Source organism: Manis pentadactyla, chromosome 1 (assembly GCF_030020395.1).
Source record: "Manis pentadactyla isolate mManPen7 chromosome 1, mManPen7.hap1, whole genome shotgun sequence".
In the NCBI taxonomy this organism is placed as follows: Eukaryota; Metazoa; Chordata; class Mammalia; order Pholidota; family Manidae; genus Manis; species Manis pentadactyla.
Window position 1 is genome coordinate 125,306,825 of NC_080019.1, and position 9,433 is coordinate 125,316,257.

The window sequence follows — 9,433 nt, forward strand, 5'->3', positions numbered from 1 at the left end:
TATTTTGCATTATAAATAAAATGTACTATTATTTAAGATTATTATAGAGATTACAACATTCATACTTAACATTTCACATAAATAATACTTTTACCACTTCTAGGACAAATTTAAGGACCTTAGAATAACTTCTACACTATAGTTTTAAAGTATTTTATTTTTCTTTATATTTTAAAATGCAGAAGACACTCTTTTTTAAGTCTATATATTTATATTTGCCATCATAGTTACTCTTTGTATTGCTCTTCATCTTTTCTACTTTGGTAGTTTTCTTTCATCATCTTGACAGTGTCATTCATTTGTCTTTTGGAGTTACATTGTTACTGTTGCAAAGAATCTGTAAATTTTATTATTCCCTTTAAGGAAATGTGTCCCTCATCCCACACAGCTCTCAGTGGCTTTTAAGATTTTCTCTTTGTCTTTGGTTTTAAACAGTTTTCCTCTGGTGTCTCTGGGTGTGAATTTTTTTCCATTTGGGATTGTAAAACTACTTGAATCTGCAATTTGATGTCTTTAGTAATTTTTAGAAAATTGTGAGGCATGAACTCTTCAAGTATTACTTTTTTCTGATTCTCTTTCACCTCTCCTATTCAATTAGGACTTTTCACCATGAACCACTTTTGTCTGAGATTCTTTTTGTTTAATTTGTTTTTCTTTTCATGTTCAGTCTGGATTTTTTTATTGACCTATATTCTAATTAACCAATCTTCTCATCTGTGTTAAATATGCTATTTAACTCATCTATTGAGTTCTTAAGTTACAAGTATTTTTCATTTCTATAGTCTGTAGTCTTTTTTATTGATTTCAACTGTGTTAAAATTCATCTTGTATATTTTCTTGAACACATTACAGTAAGTTGGGAATTATTGATAGTCTAGGGTCCATAATTCTTAACACCAATGTCTGTTTTTCTCTTGATTTTCAATCATTTCATCTTCTTAGTATGGTAGGTAATTTTTGCCTGAATGCCTGACCTTGTGCATAAAAAAATTATTGAGATGATGGCACTAAGTCTTGATGGTATATCTTCTTTCATAGAGGGTTTATTCTTTGCTTCTATCAGACAGGTTGGATAAGAGCTGATCAGTGTGAGAATTAGCTGGTTTAAATCTGAGCATTAGTCCTTTTGAGGGTTGGTATGCATATTTACATTTCATCCAGGACTCTTTCACTTGAACTCCATTTTTTTAATCCCCAGACTGTAAGACTGCCTTAAGTTCTGCTTTCCTTTTCAACCTCTGGGCCAAAAAGTTTTTGTCTCTTCCCACCTTTGAGCTTTTTGTGTCATGTTGTTGCTTATGAATTGGAGGTTAATTGCTTTAAGGGGAAAACAAGTACTAAATGTCGGTCTCACCTCCATACATCCTTCCTGGGCATGATTTTGATTTGATTTTTCAAGTTCTAATGCCTAGGTAGCTCTGCCCTATTCAAGCAGGTATCTCCATCTGTATTTCTGTATCTAACTTTTGCCTAGAGTAGTTCATTTGATAAAACTGTGTTGTAGTCCAAATCAGAAGCCCCCACAATCTATTACATGGAGAAGTTCCCACTATAGAGAAAGGATTAAAGATGGTGGCATGTGAGGTGAGAAAGAGGCTTCTTCCTAAAACTACATATAATATGAAAATATAATTAATACAACTAATACTGAAAGAGCAACAGGACATAGGACTGCGCCAGACTGCATACACCTGGAGAAAGAATAAACCTCACAGAACAGGGTAACATACCAAAGCTGTGGCCTGGTGGATCCAAGCCCTTCCCCCACCCCAGCTCATGGGTTGGGGGAAGAGAAACAGAGCGGGGAGGCAGTGGAGACCTGGGACTGCTGAATACCAAACTCTGGAGATCTTCTCTGGGAGCACAAACCAACATTTCATGGTGCTTGCATGGTACTCTTGCGAATAGGGGGTTGGGAAGCTAATAAGATAGGCAGAATTCCTGGAGAGACAGATTCCAGCTGTTTGTGGAAAGCAGGGATCCATATCCAGCTGCTCTGGGACAAAAGAAAGGTGGGGAGTCTGAGAGACTTCCTAACAGAGGGCTGCTAAAGGGGCAAGGATTGCACAGAGCTTCCTACTCAGGAGAAAGGACAGATAGAAAAAATTGTCTGGGTCCATTCTGCCCAGTAGTTGGGAGCTTTCACAATTTTCAGGTGCTCCAGCTCCCTGGCAGGCTACACAGCTCCAAGGACCCCCTCTGGGATACGCAGCCTACTGCACATTTCTCCTGGCCAGCCCCACCTGGCTCGCAAACTGACAAACCCTATCCTGGTGTTAGGCCAGCCAGAAGGAAGATCCATCTACAGCAACTACAAACGCAAAGCATAGAGGCTTATACCTGTGTGCTTGGCCCACTGGTTCAGGCAGTGGAACAGGCATAGCAGCCGGGAAGCAGGAAACAGCTCTTTCCTTCCCCCAGGCACCAATACCACTACCCTGCAACCCCGACATTGCTTCAGGGGCTGAGCAGCTTCAGAGAGTAGAGCTTCTGGACACTAGAGGGCGCCATATAGAAATATGAAATGCCAAAGGAAACTGATTCAAAGTAAAATTATTAATACAACTCCTGAGAAAGATTTAAATGATACTGACCTCATGAATCTTCCTGAAAGGGAGTTCAAAATAAAAATCATTAACATGCTCATGGAGGTATGGAAAGATATTCAAGAACTCAGGAATGAATTCCAGTTGGAGATCCAATCGATAAAGAGCACAATGGAGGGTATTAAAAGCAGATTGGAGATGATAAATGAAATAGAAACTGGAGAAGAGGAATACAAAGAAGCTGAGGCACAGAGAAAAAAGGATCTCTAAGAATGAAAGAATGTTGTGAGAATTGTGTGACCAATCCAAATGGAACAACATTCGCTTTATAGGGGTACCAGAAGAATAAGAGGGAGGAAAAGGGATAGAAAGTGTCTTTGAGGAGGTAATTGCTGAAAACTACCCAATCTGGGGAAGAAGATAAGTCTCTCAGGCCATGGAGATGTACAGATCTCCCAACACAAGGGACCAAAGGAAGACAAAACCAAGATATATAGTAATTAAAATGGCAAAGATCAAGGATAAGGACAGACTATTAAAAGCAGCCAGAGAGAGAAATAAGATCACATACAAAGGAAAGCCCATCAGGCTAAAATCAGATGTAGCAGAAACCTTACAGGCCAGAAGGGAGTGGCATGAGGTATTTAATGCCATGAAGCAGAGGGCCTGGAACCAAGATTACTTTATCTGGCAAGATTATCATTTAAATTTGAAGGAGGGATTTAACAATTTCCAGATAAGCAAAAGCTGAGAGAATTTACCTCCCACAAACTGTCTCTACAGTGTATTTTGGAGGGACTGCTATAGATGGAAGTATTCCTAAGGTTTAATAGCCATCACCAGAGGTTATAAAACCACAGTAAAGAAAGTAGGACAGCTAATTACTAAGCAAATGCAAAATTTAATTAATTATCCCCAAAGTCAATCAAGGGATAGACAAAGAGTACAGAATATGACACCTAATATATAAAAAATGGTGGAGGAAGAAAAAGTAGGAGAAAAAAAAACCCTTTAGATTGTATTTGTAATAGCATATTAAGTGAGTTAAATTAGACTCTTAGATAGTAAGGAAGTTAACCTTGATCCTTTGGTAACCAGGAATCTAAAGCCTGCAATGGCAATAAGTACATACCTATCGATAATCATCCTAAAAGTAAATGGACTGAATGCACCAATCAAAAGACATAGAGTCACTGAATGGATGTAAAAACAAGACCCATCTATATGCTGCCTACAAGAGACTCACTTTAAACCCAAAGACATATACAGACTAAAAGTGAAGGGATGGAGAAGATATTTCATGCAACTAATAGGGAGAAAAAAGCAGGGGTTGCAGTACTTGTATCAGACAAAATATACTTCAAAACAAAGAAAGTCATGAGACAAAGAAGGACATTACATAATGATAAAGGGGTCAATCCAACAAGAAGATATAACCATTATAAATATCTATGCTCCCAGCACAGGAGCACTTACATATGTGAAACAAATACTAACAGAATTAAACGGGGAAATAGAATGCAATGCATTCATTCTAGGAGACTTCAACACTCCACTCACTCCAAAGGACAGATCAACCAGACAGAAACTAAGTAAGGAGACAGAGGCACTGAACAACACATTAGAACACAGGGACCTACAGACATCTGCAGAACTCTACACCCAAAAGTAGCAGAATACACATTCTTCTCAAGTACACATGGAACATTTTCAAGAATAGATCATATACTAGGACACAAAAAGAGCCTTGGTAAGTTCAAAAAGATTGAAATTGTACCAACCAGTTTCTCAGACCACAAAGGTATGAAACTACAAATAAATTACACACAAAAAATGAAAAACCCAACAAACACAAGGAGGCTTCACAACATGCTCCTAAATAACCAATGGATCAATGACCAAGTAAAACCAGAGATCAAGCAATATATGGAGACAGAGAACAAAAACTCAACACCACAAAACCTGTGGGATGCAGCGAAGGCTGCACTAACAGGAAAGTATGTTGGAATACAGGCCTACCTCAAGAAAGAACAATCCTATATAAGCAGTCTAAACTCAATTAATGAAACTAGAAAAAAGAACAAATGAGGCGCAAAGTCAGAAGAAGGTACATAATAAAGATTAGAGCATAAATCAATAAAATCCAGAAGAATAAAACAATTGAAAGAATCAATGAAAGCAAGAGCTGGTTCTTTGAGAAAATAAACAAAATAGATAACCCCCTAGCTAGACTTATCAAGAAAAAAAGAGAGTCTACACACATAAACAGATCAGAAATAAGAAAGGAAAAACCACTACAGACACCACAGAAATACGAAGAATTATTAGAAAATACTTTGAAAAATTATATGCTAACAAACTGGATAACCTAGAAGAAGTGGACAACTGTCTAGAAAAATACAACCTTCCAAGGCTGACCCAGAAAGAAACAGAAAATCTGAATAGACTGATTACCAGCAAAGAAATTGAATTGGTAATCAAAATAACTACCTAAGAACAAAACCACTGGACAAGATGGTTTCACTGCTGAATTTTATCAAACATTTGGTGAAGACCTAATACCCTTCCTCCTTGAAGTTTTCCAAAAAGTAAAAGAGGAGGGAATACTCCCAAACTCATTCTATGAGGTCAACATCACTCTAATACCAAAACCAGGCAAAGACACCACAGAAAAAGAAATTACAGACCAATATCCCTGATGAATATAGATGCAAAAATACTCAACAAAATATTAGCAACCCAAACTCAAAAATACATCAAAAAGATCATCTGTCATGATCAAGTGGGATTCATCCCAGGGATGCAAGGATGGTACAACATTCGAAAATCCATCAACATCATCCACCACATCAACACAAAGAAGGACAGAAACCACATGATCATTTCCATAGATGCTGATAAAGCATTCAACAAAATTCAACATCCATTCATGATAAAAACTCTGAACAAAATGGTTATAGAGGGCTAGTACCTCAACATAATAAAGGCCACATATGACAAACCCACAGCCAACATCATACTTAACAGCAAGAAGCTGAAAGCTTTTCCTCTAAGATCAGGAACAAGACAGGGATACCCACTATCCCCACTGTTATCCAACATAGTACTGGAGGTCCTAGCCATGGCAATCAGACAAAACAAAGAAATACAAGGCATCCAGATTGGTAAAGAGGAAGTCAAACTGTCACTATTTGCAGATGACATGATATTGTACATAAAAAACCCTAAGGAATCCACTCCAAAACTAGTAGAACTAATATCAGAATTCAGCAAAGTTGCAGGATACAAAATTAACACACAAATCTGTGGCTTTCCTGTACACTAACAATGAACTAACAGAAAAAGAAATCAGGAAAACAATTCCATTCACAATTGCATCAAAAAGAATAAAATACCTAGGAATAAACCTAACCAAGAAAATGAAAGACCTATACCCTGAGAACTATAAGACACTCTTACGAGAAATTGAAGAGGACTCTAACAAATGGAAACTCATCCCATGCTCTTGGCTAGGAAGAAGTAACATTGTCAAAATGGCCATCCTGCCTAAAGCAATCTACAGATTCAATGCAATCCCTGTCAAAATACCAACAGCATTCTTCAATGAACTAGAGCAAACCATTCTAAAATTCATATGGAACCACAAAAGACCCTGAATAGCCAAAGCAATTCTGAGAAGGAAGAATAAAGCAGGGGGAATTATGCTCCCTGACTTCAAGCTCTACTACAAAGCCACACCAATCAAGACAATTTGGCACTGGCCCAAGAACAGACCCATAGACCAGTGGAAGAGAATAGAGAGCCCAGATATAAACCCAAGCATATGTAGTCAATTGACATACGATAAAGGAGCCATGGATATACAATGTGGAAATGACAGCCTGTTCAACAGCTGGTGTTGGCAAAACTGGACAGCTACATGTAAGAGATTGAAACTGGATCATTGTCTAACCCCATACACAAAAGTAAACTCAAAATGAATCAAAGACCTGAATGTAAATCATGAAACCATACAACTCTTAGAAAAAAACATAGGCAAAAATCTCTTGGACATAAACATGAGCAACTTCTTTATGAACATATCTCCCCAGGCAAGGAAACAAAAGCAAAAATGAACAAGTGGGACTATATCAAACTAAAGAATTTCTGTACAGCAAAGGACACCATCAATAGAACAAAAAGATGTCCTACAGTATAGGAGAATATATTCATAAATGACATATTCAATAAGGGGTTGACATCCAAATTATATAAAGAGCTCATGGACCTCAACAAACAGAAAGCAAATAATCCAATTAAAAAATGGTCAGAGGAGCTGAACAGACACTTCTCCAAAGAAGAAATTCAGATGGCCAACAGACCCCTGAAAAGATGCTCCAGATTGCTAATCATCAGAGAAATGCAAATGAAAACCACAATGAGGTATCACCTCACACCAGTTAGGATGGCCAGCATCCAAAAGACAAACAACAACAAATGTTAGCGAGGATGTGGAGTAAGGGGAACCCTCCTACACTGCTGGTGGGAATGTAAACCAGTTCAAGCATTGTGGGAAGCAGTATGGTGGGTCCTCAAAAAACTAAAAATAGAAATACCATTTGACCTAGGAATTCCACTTCTAGGAATTTACCCTAAGAATGCAGGAACCCAGTTTGAAAAAGACATATGCACTCCTTTGTTTATTGAAGCACTATTTACAATAGCCAAGAAATGGAAGCAACCTCAGTGTTCATCAGTAGATGAATGGATAAAGAAGATGTACATACACACAATGGAATATTATTCAGCCATAAGAAGAAAAGAAATCCTACCAATTGCAACAACATGGATGTAGCTAGAGGGTATTATGCTCAGTGAAATAAGCCAGACAGAGAAAGACAAGTATCAAATGATTTCACTCATCTCTCGAGCATAAGAACAAAGCAAAAACTGAAGGAACAAAACAGCAGCAGACTCACAGAACCCCAGAATGGACTAACAGTTACCAAAGGGAAAGGGACTGGGGAGGATGGGTGGGAAGGGAGGGATAAGAGGGAAAAGGGACATTACGATTAGCACACATAATGTAGTGGGGGGGGGACACGGGGATGGCAGTATATACAGAGAAGTAATGACTCTATAGCATCTTACTATGCTGATGGACAGTGACTGTAATGGGGTATGTGGGGGGGAGTTGATAACAAGGGTAGTCTAGTAACCATATGCTGTTCAATTAATTGTACATTAATGATGTCAGAAAAATACAGATCTAACAAATGATGTTAAATGTCTCACTGAAAAGTTTGACTATGTATTATTATGTTGATGATGGTAGGAATGAAATTGCCATGGAATTTAAAGTTTATTAGATACATTCAAAAGAACGATATAACAGTTTCTGTCTTTAAAAATGTAAGTATTTATAGTATGCCTTGAAAATTATCTTACGTATAGTTATTTAAGTGAATGATGATAATGTTAGTTGTCAATTAAAAAAATCTGAAGTGGTACATACTTTCCAAAAATTTGTTTAGTGGAATGCAAGCAGTAAAGTGTGAAGATACCATTCTGGCAGATGATATGTGAACTGTTGGCTGTCAGGTCCCCATGCCAGAGGTTAACAGACCCATACAGAATTTTATTGATACAGATTTTAAAATATTTCTTCACTTTAGATTTTGTGCTAGGAATCTGTTATGAATAAGGTGTCACATTATCTTCTAGGTGAGGCAATCAAGTCAAGTGCTACAAGTTTTGAAGAAATTGCTTTACCTTGGGTCACATGTTCCAAAGGCTGTGTTGCTAGGATTCTAGCCATTGCTAGAAAAGAGAAATCAAAGAAAACTCTATGTTGTCAAACCTAATTTTTCCCTAATAACAGAACTTTTTACAAAGTGATTTTTCTATCAAAAGAAGAATATACATTTTGATATCTTAATAGAAATGATTTTGTAGATAATTGCCACAAGATTGCAATTAAATAGTTCTATTTTTTGGAAAACACCTTCCTTAATTTAATACCCTTTCATGCCTACATAACACAAGCCTTGTCATAGTCTGCTTGACAGTAGTTCTGAGGACAGTGCCTATAAATTTTGCCTTGTTTTCTAATTTTACTGTGCTGGCAAGACTTCTCCATAAACAGTCTATTTTTTAAATTAATAATATATTTATATTTATAGGTTTGGGTGCATACTTTGTATTAGGAAATTTCTTTCCACTCTTTTTTGTACTTTTAAGTCCTGAAGAGTGGTGTTCTATCTGATATTCTTTCTACATCTATTTAAATGACAAGTGTTTTTTTTCCTTCCCTCTATTCTTTTGGTGGATTACATTAATAGATTTTCTAATGTTGAACCAACCTTGCATTCTTGGGCTAAACCCTACTTGGTCATAATCAATACTATTATTACTAATAATATATTTGTGGATTTAAAAAATATTTTTTCAAATTTTGCATCTTTGTTCACAAATGAAGTCAACATTTGATAGTTTTTCTCATTCTATATTTATATTCATAAGTGAGATTAAACTATAATTTTCTTTTTATATTGTTTCTATTTGGTTTTGGTATCATTAGTATCAGATACTGAGTCAGAGTTATTGAATGTTTGGTAAAACTCACCAGTAAAATCACCTGGCATGGTGCTTTCATTTTGTGGGGTGAGGGTGGAATGGATAGATACTGACCTATTTCAGTTTCTTTAATGGTCATACACTTTTTTAACGGTGTTCTATTTTTTCATGAGTTCGTGTTTTATTTAACTTGGAAATTACCAATTTCACCTGTATTCTAATTTATTGGCATAAAGTTATTTATGATATTTTCTTATGATTTTTAATATTTATATTCTATTTGTGAGTATGATCTTCTTTCATCCCTAATATTATTTGTGCCCTATTTCTTT